Below are 16,253 nucleotides of genomic sequence, written 5' to 3'. Positions count from 1 at the left end.
AAAATAAAAAAGACAAACTGTACTATGACCTGTTTAAATTAAAAAGTATTTTAAAAATACCATACTATTTTTTTAAAAAAGATATACCATACTATGACTTTTTTAAAATTAAAAAATATTAAAACATGCCATACTATTTTTTTTTTTAAAAAAAAAGGTATACTGTACTATGACTTTCTTAAATTAAAAAATATTTTAAAAGTGCCATCCAATTTTTAAAAAAAGATATACTGTACTATGACTTTGTTTAATTAAAAAATATTAAAACATGCCATACTATTTAAAAGAAAAATATGACATACTATATGATGACTTTTGTAAAACAAAATAGACACACTGTTTTTAATAAAAATAAAAACCATCTGACGACACACTTGGGTGAGTCCAGCCCTTCATGGACTCGCTGCGTGTGAGGAGCTCATTGTTCTTCGTGGTTTGTCTGGAAGCGTCTGCACGATTGTGATGTTTCAGGCTCAGTTTCCTCTTTTGTCCCGACGTTGTTTGACATGAAGAGCTGCTGAGGTGGAAAGTGATGGAGGTCAGGTGTGAAGCTGTGACCGTTCACGCTGCTGCAGTGAAACCAAACTGACCACGATCTCCAGTTTCAGAGCGAGAAAACCATCAGCACTCAGTGTTTCAGAAACTCCAAAAATAGATTTTGAGGTATCGTTTCAGTTATGACGACAACGGGGAAAACGAAAGTTGTTGAGCTTTACAGTAAAACGCACCGTTACAGTAAAGATCTCGCCCGTGAAAACGTGAGATTAGATCTGTGTTTGCTTCCCTCTTTGTCAAAACTCGTCTTGCATCAGCACATTTGAATCGGACCGTGAGAGCTGTCCACATTCAAATCTGTGTTTACGTGGTTTCATTAATGCGCCTCCTCTGCGCTGTACAGCCTGTTTTTTTCATGATGCAAAAGCTGTGCGCTTGAGTCTGCGGAGGATGAAATCCCCCGTGTTTTCAGTGTGAACGGCCACCTGATAGTTCGTGTGTGAAGCGGACGCTGCCGGACATTTGAGCGGATGTTGTGGGCGTTTACAGAGAGTGTGTGTGGCCCGGCAGAGGTGTGTGTGTGAGGCCTGGCGGATCAGAGCGACAGAGAGAGGAGAGGGGGATGTATGGAGAATGGAGCGAAAGCAAAACAAAGATAGATGCCAGCGTGCTGTCGTCATGCCAGAGCTAATCCCTTCAGCCGCTCGCCCGCTCCCTGCCGCCGGACGGAGGGAGGGCGGGAGGCGGCGTGCAGGAGACGGACCCCGCCTGTTGTGCTGAAGGAGGAGAAGATGGAGAGGAGCAGGGAGAAGGTGTGGAGGTCACTGAGAGCTCCTCCCTCTGTGGGCGGTGCTGTGTTTTTATGACTGGCCGCAGGACGTCAGAAATACGGCGACCTGCTGCTGAATATTTGACTGTTTTTATATTCTAATGAATATATAACAAAGCTGATCTCACCCACTCAGAGGCATCTCGCACTTCCTGTCTGCGCTGTCAGAGTCCGAAAACGCCAGCTGCTGTGACCTCACAGTCTGACTTCACTCTCGCGCAGCCTCTTACGTGATGACGATGGCTTCGTTTTATGGTTTATGCATCTGCGCTGGAAATACCCGAGGCTGACACGGTTCTGGTCATCTGTCTCGGTCTTGTGAACGGTGTCACTCTCTGTGATGTTGCGAAAATATCCAACGATTTTGCGGGTCTGTGAATGCAGCAGGAGGCATTGATCTGTTCACACGGCTGATCAGATCAATGAATGAGAGGTTTTCAGCTATTTTTAGAAAATGTCATTTTTTCACATTTTGCCATACTATAGCCTTGCTTTTTTCGGTCAGTTTTTCTATATTCCAAATTATTGTGTTTTTGTCCCTTTTTGCAACTTTCTTTGCTACAGCGTGTCTTTACAGGCTATTTTATGTGGTTTAATGTGGTTTTCAGCTGTTTTTAGAAAATGTCATTTTTTCACATTTTGCCATACTATAGCCTTGCTTTTTTTGGTCATTTTCTCCACGTGCCAAATTATTGTGTTTTTGTCCGTTTTTGCAACTTTCTTTGCTACAGCGTGTCTATACAGGCTATTTTATGTGGTTTAATGTGGTTTTCAGCTGTTTTTAGAAAATGTCATTTTTTCACATTTTGCCATACTATAGCCTTGCTTTTTTCTGTCATTTTCTCCATGTGCCAAATTATTGTGTTTTTGTCCGTTTTTGCAACTGTCTTTGCTACAGCGTGTCTTTACAGGTTATTTTATGTGGTTTAATGTGGTTTTCAGCTGTTTTTAGAAAATGTCATTTTTTCACATTTTGCCATACTATAGCCTTGCTTTTTTCGTTGATTTTTTCCATGTGCCAAATTATTGTGTTTTTTGGGCGTTTTTGCAACTTTCTTTGTTACAGCGTGTCTTTACAGGCTATTTTATGTGGTTTAATGTGGTTTTCAGCTGTTTTTAGAAAATGTCATTTTTTCACATTTTGCCATACTATAGCCTTGCTTTTTTCGGTCATTTTCTCCATGTGCCAAATTATTGTGTTTTTGTCCGTTTTTGCAACTGTCTTTGCTACAGCGTGTCTTTACAGGTTATTTTATGTGGTTTAATGTGGTTTTCAGCTGTTTTAAGAAAATGTCATTTTTTCACATTTTGCCATACTATAGCCTTGCTTTTTTCGTTGATTTTTTCCATGTGCCAAATTATTGTGTTTTTTGGGCGTTTTTGCAACTTTCTTTGTTACAGCGTGTCTTTACAGGCTACTTTATGTGGTTTAATGTGGTTTTCAGCTGTTTTAAGAAAATGTCATTTTTTCACATTTTGCCATACTATAGCCTTGCTTTTTTCGGTCTTTTTTTCCATATGCCGAATTATTGTGTTTTTGTCCCTTTTTGCAACTTTCTTTGCTACAGCGTTTCTTTACAGGCTATTTTATGTGGTTTAATGTGGTTTTCAGCTGTTTTTAGAAAATGTCATTTTGTCACATTTTGCCATACTATAGCCTTGCTTTTTTCGGTCATTTTTTCCATATGCCAAATTATTGTGTTTTTGTCTCGTTTTGCAACTTTCTTTGCTACAGCGTGTCTTTACAGGTTATTTTATGTGGTTTAATGTGGTTTTCAGCTGTTTTAAGAAAATGCAATTTTTTCACATTTTGCCATACTATAGCCTTGCTTTTTTCGGTCATTTTTTCCACATGCCAAATTATTGTTTTTTTAGGCGTTTTTGCAACTTTCTTTGTTACAGCATGTCTTTACAGGCTACTTTATGTGGTTTAATGTGGTTTTCAGCTGTTTTTAGAAAATGTCATTTTTTCACATTTTGCCATACTATAGCCTTGCTTTTTTCGGTCTTTTTTTCCATATGCCGAATTATTGTGTTTTTGTCCCTTTTTGCAACTTTCTTTGCTACGGCGTTTCTTTACAGGCTATTTTATGTGGTTTAATGTGGTTTTCAGCTGTTTTTAGAAAATGTCATTTTGTCACATTTTGCCATACTATAGCCATGCTTTTTTCAGTCATTTTTTCCACATGCCAAATTATTGTGTTTTTGTCCCTTTTTGCACCTTTCTTTGCTACAGCGTGTGTATTCAGGCTATTTTATGTGGTTGATTGTGGTTTTCAGCTGTTTTTAGAAAATGTCATTTTTTCACATTTTGCCATACTATAGCCTTGATTTTTTCAGTCATTTTTTCCACGTGCCAAATTATTGTTTTTTTAGGCGTTTTTGCAACTTTCTTTGCTACAGCATGTCTTTACAGGTTGTTTTATGTGGTTTAATGTGGTTTTCAGCTGTTTTTAGAAAATGTCATTTTTTTCACATTTTGCCATACTATAGCCTTGCTTTTTTCGGTCTTTTTTTCCACATGCCAAATTATTGTGTTTTTGTCCGTTTTTGCAACTTTCTTTGCTACAGCGTGTCTTTACAGGCTATTGTATGTGGTTTAATATGGTTTTCAGCTGTTTTTAGAAAATGTCATTTTTTCACATTTTGCCATACTATAGCCTTGCTTTTTTCGGTCTTTTTTTCCATATGCCAAATTATTGTTTTCTGGGGCGTTTTTGCAACTTTCTTTGCTACAGTGTGTCTTTACAGGCTATTTTATGTGGTTTAATGTGGTTTTCAGCTATTTTTGGAAAATGTCATTTTTTCACATTTTGCCATACTATAGCCTTGCTTTTTTTGGTCATTTTTTTCACATGCCAAATTATTGTGTTTTTGTCCCTTTTTGCGACTTTCTTTGCTACAGCGTGTCTTTGCAGGCTATTTTATGTGGTTTAATGTGGTTTTCAGCTGTTTTTAGAAAATGTCATTTTTTCACATTTTGCCATACTATAGCCTTGCTTTTTTCGTTGATTTTTTCCATGTGCCAAATTATTGTGTTTTTGTCCCTTTTTGCACCTTTCTTTGCTACAGCGTGTCTTTACAGGCTATTTTATGTGGTTTAATGTGGTTTTCAGCTATTTTTGGAAAATGTCATTTTTTCACATTTTGCCATACTATAGCCTTGCTTTTTTTTGGTCATTTTTTTCACATGCCAAATTATTGTGCTTTTGTCCCTTTTTGCAACTTTCTTTGCTACAGCGTGTCTTTACAGGCTATTTTATGTGGTTTAATGTGGTTTTCAGCTGTTTTTAGAAAATGTCATTTTTTGACATTTTTGCCATACTATAGCCTTGCTTTTTTCGTTGATTTTTTCCATGTGCAAAATTATTGTGTTTTTTGGGTGTTTTTGCAACTTTCTTTGTTACAGCGTGTCTTTACAGGCTACTTTATGTGGTTTAATGTGGTATTCAGCTGTTTTTAGAAAATGTCATTTTTTGACATTTTTGCCATACTATAGCCTTGCTTTTTTCGGTCATTTTCTCCATGTGCCAAAATATTGTGTTTTTGTCCCTTTTTGCAACTTTCTGTGCTACAGCATGTCTTTACAGGTTGTTTTATGTGGTTTAATGTGGTTTTCAGCTGTTTTTAGAAAATGTCATTTTTTCACATTTTGCCATACTATAGTCTTGCTTTTTTTGGTCTTTTTTTCCATATGCCAAATTATTGTGTTTTTGTCCCTTTTTGCAACTTTCTTTGCTACAGCATGTCTTTACAGGTTGTTTTATGTGGTTTAATGTGGTTTTCAGCTGTTTTTAGAAAATGTCATTTTTTCACATTTTGCCATACTATAGCCTTGCTTTTTTCGGTCTTTTTTTCCACATGCCAAATTATTGTGTTTTTGTCCCTTTTTGCAACTTTTTTTTGCTACAGCGTGTTTTTACAGGCTATTGTATGTGGTTTAATATAGTTTTCAGCTGTTTTTAGAAAATGTCATTTTTTCACATTTTTGCCATACTATAGTCTTGCTTTTTTTGGTCTTTTCTTCCATATGCCAAATTATTGTGTTTTTGTCCCTTTTTGCAACGTTCTTTGCCACAGCATGTCTTTACAGGCTATTGTATGTGGTTTAATGTGTTTTTCAGCTGTTTTTAGAAAATGTCATTTTTTCACATTTTGCCATACTATAGCCTTGCTTTTTTCGTTGATTTTTTCCATGTGCCAAATTATTGGTTTTTTGGGCGTATTTGCAACTTTCTTTGCTACAGCGTGTCTTTACAGGCTATTGTATGTGGTTAAATGTGGTTTTCAGCTGTTTTTAGAAAATGTCATTTTTTCACATTTTGCCATACTATAGCCTTGCTTTTTTCGGTCCTTTTTTCCACATGCCAAATTATTGTGTTTTTGTCCGTTTTTGCAACTTTCTTTGCTACTGCATGTGTATTCAGGCTATTTTATGTGGTTTAATGTGGTTTTCAGCTGTTTTTAGAAAATGTCATTTTGTCACATTTTGCCATACTATAGCCTTGCTTTTTTCGGTCATTTTTTCCACATGCCAAATTATTGCTTTTTTAGGCGTTTTTGCAACTTTCTTTGCTACAGCGTGTCTTTACAGGCTATTGTATGTGGTTTAATATGGTTTTCAGCTGTTTTTAGAAAATGTCATTTTTTCACATTTTGCCATACTATAGCCTTGCTTTTTTCGGTCATTTTTTTCACATGCCAAATTATTGTGTTTTTGTCCGTTTTTGCAACTTTTTTTGCTACAGCGTGTGTATTCAGGCTATTTTATGTGGTTTAATGTGGTTTTCAGCTGTTTTAAGAAAATGTCATTTTTTCACATTTTGCCATACTATAGCCTTGCTTTTTTCGGTCATTTTTTCTACATGCCAAATTATTGTTTCCTGGGGCGTTTTTGCAACTTTCTTTGCTACAGCGTGTCTATACAGGATGTTTTATGTGGTTTAATGTGGTTTTCAGCTGTTTTTAGAAAATGTCATTTTTTCACATTTTGCCATACTATAGCCTTGCTTTTTTCGGTCATTTTTTCCATATGCCAAATTATTGTGTTTTTTTCCCTTTTTGCAACTTTCTTTGCTACAGCGTGTCTTTACAGGTTATTTTATGTGGTTTAATGTGGTTTTCAGCTGTTTTTAGAAAATGTCATTTTTTCACATTTTGCCATACTATAGCCTTGCTTTTTTCGGTCATTTTTTCCATATGCCAAATTATTGTGTTTTTGTCTCTTTTTGCAACTTTCTTTGCTACAGCGTGTCTTTACAGGTTATTTTATGTGGTTTAATGTGGTTTTCAGCTGTTTTTAGAAAATGTCATTTTGTCACATTTTGCCATACTATAGCCTTGCTTTTTTCGGTCATTTTCTCCATGTGCCAAATTATTGTGTTTTTGTCCGTTTTTGCAACTTTCTTTGCTACAGCGTGTGTATTCAGGCTATTTAATGTGGTTTAATGTGGTTTTCAGCTGTTTTTAGAAAATGTCATTTTTTCACATTTTGCCATACTATAGCCTTGCTTTTTTCGTTGATTTTTTCCATGTGCCAAATTATTGTGTTTTTGTCCCTTTTTGCACCTTTCTTTGCTACAGCGTGTCTTTACAGGCTATTTTATGTGGTTTAATGTGGTTTTCAGCTATTTTTGGAAAATGTCATTTTTTCACATTTTGCCATACTATAGCCTTGCTTTTTTTTGGTCATTTTTTTCACATGCCAAATTATTGTGCTTTTGTCCCTTTTTGCAACTTTCTTTGCTACAGCGTGTCTTTACAGGCTATTTTATGTGGTTTAATGTGGTTTTCAGCTGTTTTTAGAAAATGTCATTTTTTGACATTTTTGCCATACTATAGCCTTGCTTTTTTCGTTGATTTTTTCCATGTGCAAAATTATTGTGTTTTTTGGGTGTTTTTGCAACTTTCTTTGTTACAGCGTGTCTTTACAGGCTACTTTATGTGGTTTAATGTGGTATTCAGCTGTTTTTAGAAAATGTCATTTTTTGACATTTTTGCCATACTATAGCCTTGCTTTTTTCGGTCATTTTCTCCATGTGCCAAAATATTGTGTTTTTGTCCCTTTTTGCAACTTTCTGTGCTACAGCATGTCTTTACAGGTTGTTTTATGTGGTTTAATGTGGTTTTCAGCTGTTTTTAGAAAATGTCATTTTTCACATTTTGCCATACTATAGTCTTGCTTTTTTGGTCTTTTTTCCACATGCCAAATTATTGTGTTTTTGTCCCTTTTTGCAACTTTCTTTGCTACAGCGTGTCTTTACAGGTTGTTCTATGTGGTTTAATGTGGTTTTCAGCTGTTTTTAGAAAATGTCATTTTTTCACATTTTGCCATACTATAGCCTTGCTTTTTTCGGTCTTTTTTTCCACATGCCAAATTATTGTGTTTTTGTCCCTTTTTGCAACTTTTTTTTGCTACAGCGTGTTTTTACAGGCTATTGTATGTGGTTTAATATAGTTTTCAGCTGTTTTTAGAAAATGTCATTTTTCACATTTTGCCATACTATAGTCTTGCTTTTTCGGTCTTTTTCTTCCATATGCCAAATTATTGTGTTTTTGTCCCTTTTGCAACTTTCTTTGCTACAGCATGTCTTTACAGGCTATTTTATGTGGTTTAATGTGTTTTTCAGCTGTTTTAGAAAATGTCATTTTTTCACATTTTGCCATACTATAGCCTTGCTTTTTTCGTTGATTTTTTCCATGTGCCAAATTATTGTGTTTTTGTCCCTTTTTGCACCTTTCTTTGCTACAGCGTGTCTTTACAGGCTATTTTATGTGGTTTAATGTGGTTTTCAGCTGTTTTTAGAAAATGTCATTTTTTCACATTTTGCCATACTATAGCCTTGCTTTTTTCGGTCCTTTTTTCCACATGCCAAATTATTGTGTTTTTGTCCGTTTTTGCAACTTTCTTTGCTACAGCATGTGTATTCAGGCTATTTTATGTGGTTTAATGTGGTTTTCAGCTGTTTTTAGAAAATGTCATTTTTTCACATTTTGCCATACTATAGCCTTGCTTTTTTCGGTCATTTTTTTCACATGCCAAATTATTGTTTTTTTTAGGCGTTTTTGCAACTTTCTTTGCTACAGCGTGTCTTTACAGGTTGTTCTATGTGGTTTAATGTGGTTTTCAGCTGTTTTTAGAAAATGTCATTTTTTCACATTTTGCCATACTATAGCCTTGCTTTTTTCGGTCTTTTTTTCCACATGCCAAATTATTGTGTTCTTGTCCCTTTGTGCAACTTTCTTTGCTACAGCGTGTGTATTCAGGCTATTTTATGTGGTTTAATGTGGTTTTCAGCTGTTTTTAGAAAATGTCATTTTTTCACATTTTGCCATACTATAGCCTTGCTTTTTTCGGTCATTTTTCCTACATTTCAAATTATTGTTTTCTGGGGCGTTTTTGCAACTTTCTTTGCTACAGCGTGTCTATACAGGATGTTTTATGTGGTTTAATGTGGTTTTCAGCTGTTTTTAGAAAATGTCATTTTTTCACATTTTGCCATACTATAGCCTTGCTTTTTTCGGTCATTTTTTCCATATGCCAAATTATTGTGTTTTTTTCCCTTTTTGCAACTTTCTTTGCTACAGCGTGTCTTTACAGGTTATTTTTTGTGGTTTAATGTGGTTTTCAGCTGTTTTTAGAAAATGTCATTTTTTCACATTTTGCCATACTATAGCCTTGCTTTTTTCGGTCATTTTTTCCATGTGCCAAATTATTGTGTTTTTTTCCCTTTTTGCAACTTTCTTTGCTACAGCGTGTCTTTACAGGTTATTTTATGTGGTTTAATGTGGTTTTCAGCTGTTTTTAGAAAATGTCATTTTTTCACATTTTGCCATACTATAGCCTTGCTTTTTTCGGTCATTTTTTCCACATGCCAAATTATTGTGTTTTTGTCCCTTTTTGCAACTTTCTTTGCTACAGCGTGTCTTTACAGGTTATTTTATGTGGTTTAATGTGGTTTTCAGCTGTTTTTAGAAAATGTCATTTTTTCACATTTTGCCATACTATAGCCTTGCTTTTTTCGGTCATTTTTTCCATGTGCCAAATTATTGTGTTTTTTTCCCTTTTTGCAACTTTCTTTGCTACAGCGTGTGTATTCAGGCTATTTTATGTGGCTTAATGTGGTTTTTAGCTGTTTTTAGAAAATGTCATTTTTTCACATTTTGCCATACTATAGCCTTGCTTTTTTCGGTCATTTTTTCCATATGCCAAATTATTGTGTTTTTTTCCCTTTTTGCAACTTTCTTTGCTACAGCGTGTCTTTACAGGTTGTTCTATGTGGTTTAATGTGGTTTTCAGCTGTTTTTAGAAAATGTCATTTTTTCACATTTTGCCATACTATAGCCTTGCTTTTTTCTGTCATTTTTTTCACATGCCAAACTATTGTGTTTTTGTCCCTTTTTGCAACTTTCTTTGCTACAGCGTGTGTATTCAGGCTATTTTATGTGGTTTAATGTGGTTTTTAGCTGTTTTTAGAAAATGTCATTTTTTCACATTTTGCCATACTATAGCCTTGCTTTTTTCGGTCATTTTTTCCATATGCCAAATTATTGTTTTCTGGGGCGTTTTTGCAACTTTCTTTGCTACAGCGTGTCTTTACAGGTTATTTTATGTGGTTTAATGTGGTTTTCAGCTGTTTTTAGAAAATGTCATTTTTTCACATTTTGCCATACTATAGCCTTGCTTTTTTCGGTCATTTTTTCCATATGCCAAATTATTGTGTTTTTTTCCCTTTTTGCAACTTTCTTTGCTACAGCGTGTCTTTACAGGTTATTTTATGTGGTTTAATGTGGTTTTCAGCTGTTTTAAGAAAATGCAATTTTTTCACATTTTGCCATACTATAGCCTTGCTTTTTTCGGTCATTTTTTCCACATGCCAAATTATTGTGTTTTTGTCCCTTTTTGCAACTTTCTTTGCTACAGCGTGTCTTTACAGGTTGTTCTATGTGGTTTAATGTGGTTTTCAGCTGTTTTTAGAAAATGTCATTTTTTCACATTTTGCCATACTATAGCCTTGCTTTTTTCGGTCTTTTTTTCCACATGCCAAATTATTGTGTTTTTGTCCCTTTTTGCAACTTTCTTTGCTACAGCGTGTGTATTCAGGCTATTTTATGTGGCTTAATGTGGTTTTTAGCTGTTTTTAGAAAATGTCATTTTTTCACATTTTGCCATACTATAGCCTTGCTTTTTTCGGTAATTTTTTCCATATGCCAAATTATTGTTTTCTGGGGCGTTTTTGCAACTTTCTTTGCTACAGCGTGTCTTTACAGGTTATTTTATGTGGTTTAATGTGGTTTTCAGCTGTTTTTAGAAAATGTCATTTTTTCACATTTTGCCATACTATAGCCTTGCTTTTTTCGGTCATTTTTTCCATATGCCAAATTATTGTGTTTTTGTCTCTTTTTGCAACTTTCTTTGCTACAGCGTGTCAATACAGGCTATTTTATGTGGTTTAATGTTGTTTTCAGCTATATTTGGAAAATGTCATTTTGTCACATTTTGCCATACTATAGCCTTGCTTTTTCGGTCATTTTTTCCACCTGCCAAACTGCGGGTTTTTTGGCGTTTCTGCAACATGCTGTGGCATGTCTCTGCAAGCTATTTTATGTGGTTTTCAGCTCTTTTCTTTAAAGTTTGTTTGTATGGAGGACACAAAATCCAGTGACAAAGACGAAAAAAGGTGGAATAGAGTTTATTGTATTTGATCAAAAAGAGGGAACAAACAACGCCTGGTGGTATCGGCTGGCTGCTGGCTAGTGTGGGAGATTGAAGCACTCAGACAGATATATCGTCAGGCTGGAGAGTCGGTGTGGAACAGGTGAAGCTAATTGGGGACAAACATGGGGTTGAGATTAAAAATTAGCCAGTAGGCGAAAAAAAAGAAAATCATTTCACAAGAGCAAGAAAAAACACAAGAGCAGTGGAGAAACCAGAAAGAAGCGAGATGGCAAAACACATAGTTACCAACTGCAACTGAGTGATCTGGCACTGAAGCAGAGTCTCAACCAGGCAGAAGAAGGCTGGAGTGATTCGCTGCACAAACACATACAAAGGAGGGAGCATGCAGAGGGGACAAAGGAGGGAACAAACACCAAAAACATCAAACAATAACCATGAAAGTTTTTAGCTGTTTTTGGAAAATGTCATTTTTTCACATTTTGCCATACTATAGCCTTGCTTTTTTCGGTCATTTTTTCCACATGCCAAATTATTGTGTTTTTGTCCCTTTTTGCAACTTTCTTTGCTACAGCGTGTCTTCACAGGTTTATTTTATGTGGTTTAATGTGGTTTTCAGCTGTTTTTAGAAAATGTCATTTTTTCACATTTTGCCATACTATAGCCTTGCTTTTTTCGGTCATTTTCTCCATGTGCCAAATTATTGTGTTTTTGTCCCTTTTTGCAACTTTCTTTGCTACAGCGTTTCTTTACAGGCTATTTTATGTGGTTTAATGTGGTTTTCAGCTGTTTTTAGAAAATGTCATTTTTTCACATTTTGCCATACTATAGCCTTGCTTTTTTCGGTCATTTTTTCAATATGCCGAATTATTGTGTTTTTGTCCCTTTTTGCAACTTTCTTTGCTACAGCGTGTGTATTCAAGCTATTTTATGTGGTTTAATTTGGTTTTCAGCTGTTTTTAGAAAATGTCATTTTTTCACATTTTGCCATACTATAGCCTTGCTTTTTTCGGTCATTTTCTCCATGTGCCAAATTATTGTGTTTTTGTCCCTTTTTGCAACTTTCTTTGCTACAGCGTTTCTTTACAGGCTATTTTATGTGGTTTAATGTGGTTTTCAGCTGTTTTTAGAAAATGTCATTTTTTCACATTTTGCCATACTATAGCCTTGCTTTTTTCGGTCATTTTCTCCATGTGCCAAATTTTTGTGTTTTGTCCCTTTTTGCAACTTTCTTTTGCTACAGCGTGTGTATTCAGGCTATTTTATGTGGTTTAATGTGGTTTTCAGCTGTTTTAGAAAATGTCATTTTTCACATTTTGCCATACTATAGCCTTGCTTTTTTCGGTCATTTTTCCACATGCCAAATTATTGTGTTTTTGTCCCTTTTTGCAACTTTCTTTGCTACAGCGTTTCTTTACAGGCTTATTTTATGTGGTTTAATGTGGTTTTCAGCTGTTTTTAGAAAATGTCATTTTTTCACATTTTGCCATACTATAGCCTTGCTTTTTTCGGTCATTTTCTCCATGTGCCAAATTATTGTGTTTTTGTCCCTTTTTGCAACTTTCTTTGCTACAGCGTTTCTTTACAGGCTATTTTATGTGGTTTAATGTGGTTTTCAGCTGTTTTTAGAAAATGTCATTTTTTCACATTTTGCCATACTATAGCCTTGCTTTTTTCGGTCATTTTTTCAATATGCCGAATTATTGTGTTTTTGTCCCTTTTTGCAACTTTCTTTGCTACAGCGTGTGTATTCAAGCTATTTTATGTGGTTTAATTTGGTTTTCAGCTGTTTTTAGAAAATGTCATTTTTTCACATTTTGCCATACTATAGCCTTGCTTTTTTCGGTCATTTTTTCCACATGCCAAATTATTGTGTTTTTGTCCCTTTTTGCAACTTTTTTTGCTACAGCGTGTCTTTACAGGCTATTGTATGTGGTTTAATGTGGTTTTCAGCTGTTTTTAGAAAATGTCATTTTTTTCACATTTTGCCATACTATAGCCTTGCTTTTTTCGGTCATTTTTCCATATGCCAAATTATTGTGTTTTGTCCCTTTTGCGACTTTCTTTGCTACAGCGTGTCTTTACAGGTTATTTTATGTGGTTTAATGTGGTTTTCAGCTGTTTTTAGAAAATGTCATTTTGTCACATTTTGCCATACTATAGCCTTGCTTTTTTCGGTCATTTTTTCCATATGCCAAATTATTGGTTTTTTGGGCGTTTTTGCAACTTTCTTTGCTACAGCGTGTCTTTACAGGCTATTTTATGTGGTTTAATGTGGTTTTCAGCTGTTTTTAGAAAATGTCATTTTTTCACATTTTGCCATACTATAGCCTTGCTTTTTTCGGTCATTTTTTCCATATGCCGAATTATTGTGTTTTTGTCCCTTTTTGCAACTTTCTTTACTACAGCGTGTCTTTACAGGTTATTTTATGTGGTTTAATGTGGTTTTCAGCTGTTTTAGAAAATGTCATTTTTCACATTTTGCCATACTATAGCCTTGCTTTTTTTGGTCATTTTTCACATGCCAAATTATTGTGTTTTTGTCCCTTTTTGCAACTTTCTTTGCTACAGCGTGTCTTTACAGGCTATTTTATGTGGTTTAATGTGGTTTTCAGCTGTTTTTAGAAAATGTCATTTTTTCACATTTTGCCATACTATAGCCTTGCTTTTTTCGGTCATTTTCTCCATGTGCCAAATTATTGTGTTTTTGTCCCTTTTGCAACTTTCTTTGCTACAGCGTTTCTTTACAGGCTATTTTATGTGGTTTAATGTGGTTTTCAGCTGTTTTTAGAAAATGTCATTTTTTCACATTTTGCCATACTATAGCCTTGCTTTTTTCGGTCTTTTTTTCCACATGCCAAATTATTGTGTTTTTGTCCCTTTTTGCAACTTTCTTTGCTACAGCGTGTCTTCACAGGCTTATTTTATGTGGTTTAATGTGGTTTTCAGCTGTTTTTAGAAAATGTCATTTTGTCACATTTTGCCATACTATAGCCTTGCTTTTTTCTTAGATTTTTTCCATATGCCAAATTATTGTGTTTTTGTCCCTTTTGCAACTTTCTTTGCTACAGCGTGTGTATTCAGGCTATTTTATGTGGTTTAATATGGTTTTCAGCTGTTTTTAGAAAATGTCATTTTTTGACAGTTTTGCCATACTATAGCCTTGCTTTTTTCTGTCTTTTTTTCCATATGCCGAATTATTGTGTTTTTGTCCCTTTTTGCAACTTTCTTTGCTACAGCGTTTCTTTACAGGCTATTTTATGTGGTTTAATGTGGTTTTCAGCTGTTTTTAGAAAATGTCATTTTGTCACATTTTGCCATACTATAGCCTTGCTTTTTTCGGTCTTTTTTTCCACATGCCAAATTATTGTGTTTTTGTCCCTTTTTGCAACTTTCTTTGCTACAGCGTGTCTTCACAGGCTTATTTTATGTGGTTTAATGTGGTTTTCAGCTGTTTTTAGAAAATGTCATTTTTTCACATTTTGCCATACTATAGCCTTGCTTTTTTCGGTCATTTTTTCCATATGCCAAATTATTGGTTTTTTGGGCGTTTTTGCAACTTTCTTTGCTACAGCGTGTCTTTACAGGCTATTTTATGTGGTTTAATGTGGTTTTCAGCTGTTTTTAGAAAATGTCATTTTTGACATTTTGCCATACTATAGCCTTGCTTTTTTCGGTCTTTTTCCATATGCCAATTATTGTGTTTTTGTCCCTTTTGCAACTTTCTTTGCTACAGCGTTTCTTTACAGGCTATTTTATGTGGTTTAATGTGGTTTTCAGCTGTTTTTAGAAAATGTCATTTTTTCACATTTTGCCATACTATAGCCTTGCTTTTTTTGGTCATTTTTTCCATATGCCAAATTATTGTGTTTTTTGTCCCTTTTTGCAACTTTCTTTGCTACAGCGTTTGTATTCAGGCTATTTTATGTGGTTTAATGTGGTTTTCAGCTGTTTTTAGAAAATGTCATTTTTTGACATTTTGCCATACTATAGCCTTGCTTTTTTCGGTCATTTTTTCAATATGCCGAATATTGTGTTTTTGTCCCTTTTTGCAACTTTCTTTGCTACAGCGTGTCTTTACAGGCTATTTTATGTGGTTTAATGTGGTTTTCAGCTGTTTTTAGAAAATGTCATTTTGTCACGTTTTGCCATACTATAGCCTTGCTTTTTTCGGTCATTTTTTCCACATGCCAAATTATTGCTTTTTTAGGCGTTTTTGCAACTTTCTTTGCTACATCGTGTCTTTACAGGCTATTGTATGTGGTTTAATATGGTTTTCAGCTGTTTTTAGAAAATGTCATTTTTTCACATTTTGCCATACTATAGCCTTGCTTTTTTCTTAGATTTTTTCCATATGCCAAATTATTGGTTTTTTGTCCCTTTTTGCAACTTTCTTTGCTACAGCGTGTGTATTCAAGCTATTTAATGTGGTTTAATGTGGTTTTCAGCTGTTTTTAGAAAATGTCATTTTTTCACATTTTGCCATACTATAGCCTTGCTTTTTTCGGTCATTTTCTCCATGTGCCAAATTATTGTGTTTTTGTCCCTTTTTGCAACTTTCTTTGCTACAGCGTTTCTTTACAGGCTATTTTATGTGGTTTAATGTGGTTTTCAGCTGTTTTTAGAAAATGTCATTTTTTCACATTTTGCCATACTATAGCCTTGCTTTTTTCGGTCATTTTTTCCACATGCCAAATTATTGTGTTTTTGTCCCTTTTTGCAACTTTCTTTGCTACAGCGTGTCTTCACAGGTTTATTTTATGTGGTTTAATGTGGTTTTCAGCTGTTTTTAGAAAATGTCATTTTTTCACATTTTGCCATACTATAGCCTTGCTTTTTTCGGTCATTTTCTCCATGTGCCAAATTATTGTGTTTTTGTCCCTTTTTGCAACTTTCTTTGCTACAGCGTTTCTTTACAGGCTATTTTATGTGGTTTAATGTGGTTTTCAGCTGTTTTTAGAAAATGTCATTTTTTCACATTTTGCCATACTATAGCCTTGCTTTTTTCGGTCATTTTTTCAATATGCCGAATTATTGTGTTTTTGTCCCTTTTTGCAACTTTCTTTGCTACAGCGTGTGTATTCAAGCTATTTTATGTGGTTTAATTTGGTTTTCAGCTGTTTTTAGAAAATGTCATTTTTTCACATTTTGCCATACTATAGCCTTGCTTTTTTCGGTCATTTTCTCCATGTGCCAAATTATTGTGTTTTTGTCCCTTTTTGCAACTTTCTTTGCTACAGCGTTTCTTTACAG

The 16,253-nt window shown here is 34.7% G+C and overlaps 1 protein-coding gene and 1 long non-coding RNA gene across 3 annotated transcripts in view; one reads left to right on the top strand and one right to left on the bottom strand.

Moving 5' to 3' along the window:
- Nucleotides 1–16,253, top strand: part of adora2b (adenosine A2b receptor) — a 46,546-nt gene that overhangs the window by 7,369 nt on the left and 22,924 nt on the right. The gene's annotated exons all lie outside the window — the stretch shown is intronic.
- LOC148187198 (uncharacterized) overlaps nucleotides 10,853–16,253 on the bottom strand; it is a 22,651-nt gene continuing 17,250 nt past the window's right edge. The window contains exons 6-7 of the long non-coding RNA XR_015778889.1: nucleotides 11,289–11,357; nucleotides 10,853–11,148 (exon numbers count right to left, since the gene is read on the bottom strand). This is a non-coding gene — a long non-coding RNA (uncharacterized LOC148187198). The remainder of the gene's footprint in view (nucleotides 11,149–11,288; nucleotides 11,358–16,253) is intronic.

Source organism: Plectropomus leopardus, chromosome 15, assembly GCF_026936395.1.
Source record: "Plectropomus leopardus strain MGB_pleo_1.0 chromosome 15, ASM2693639v1, whole genome shotgun sequence".
In the NCBI taxonomy this organism is placed as follows: Eukaryota; Metazoa; Chordata; class Actinopteri; order Perciformes; family Serranidae; genus Plectropomus; species Plectropomus leopardus.
Note: the sequence above shows the minus strand (reverse complement) of the source record. Positions and strands in the feature narration are given on the sequence as shown.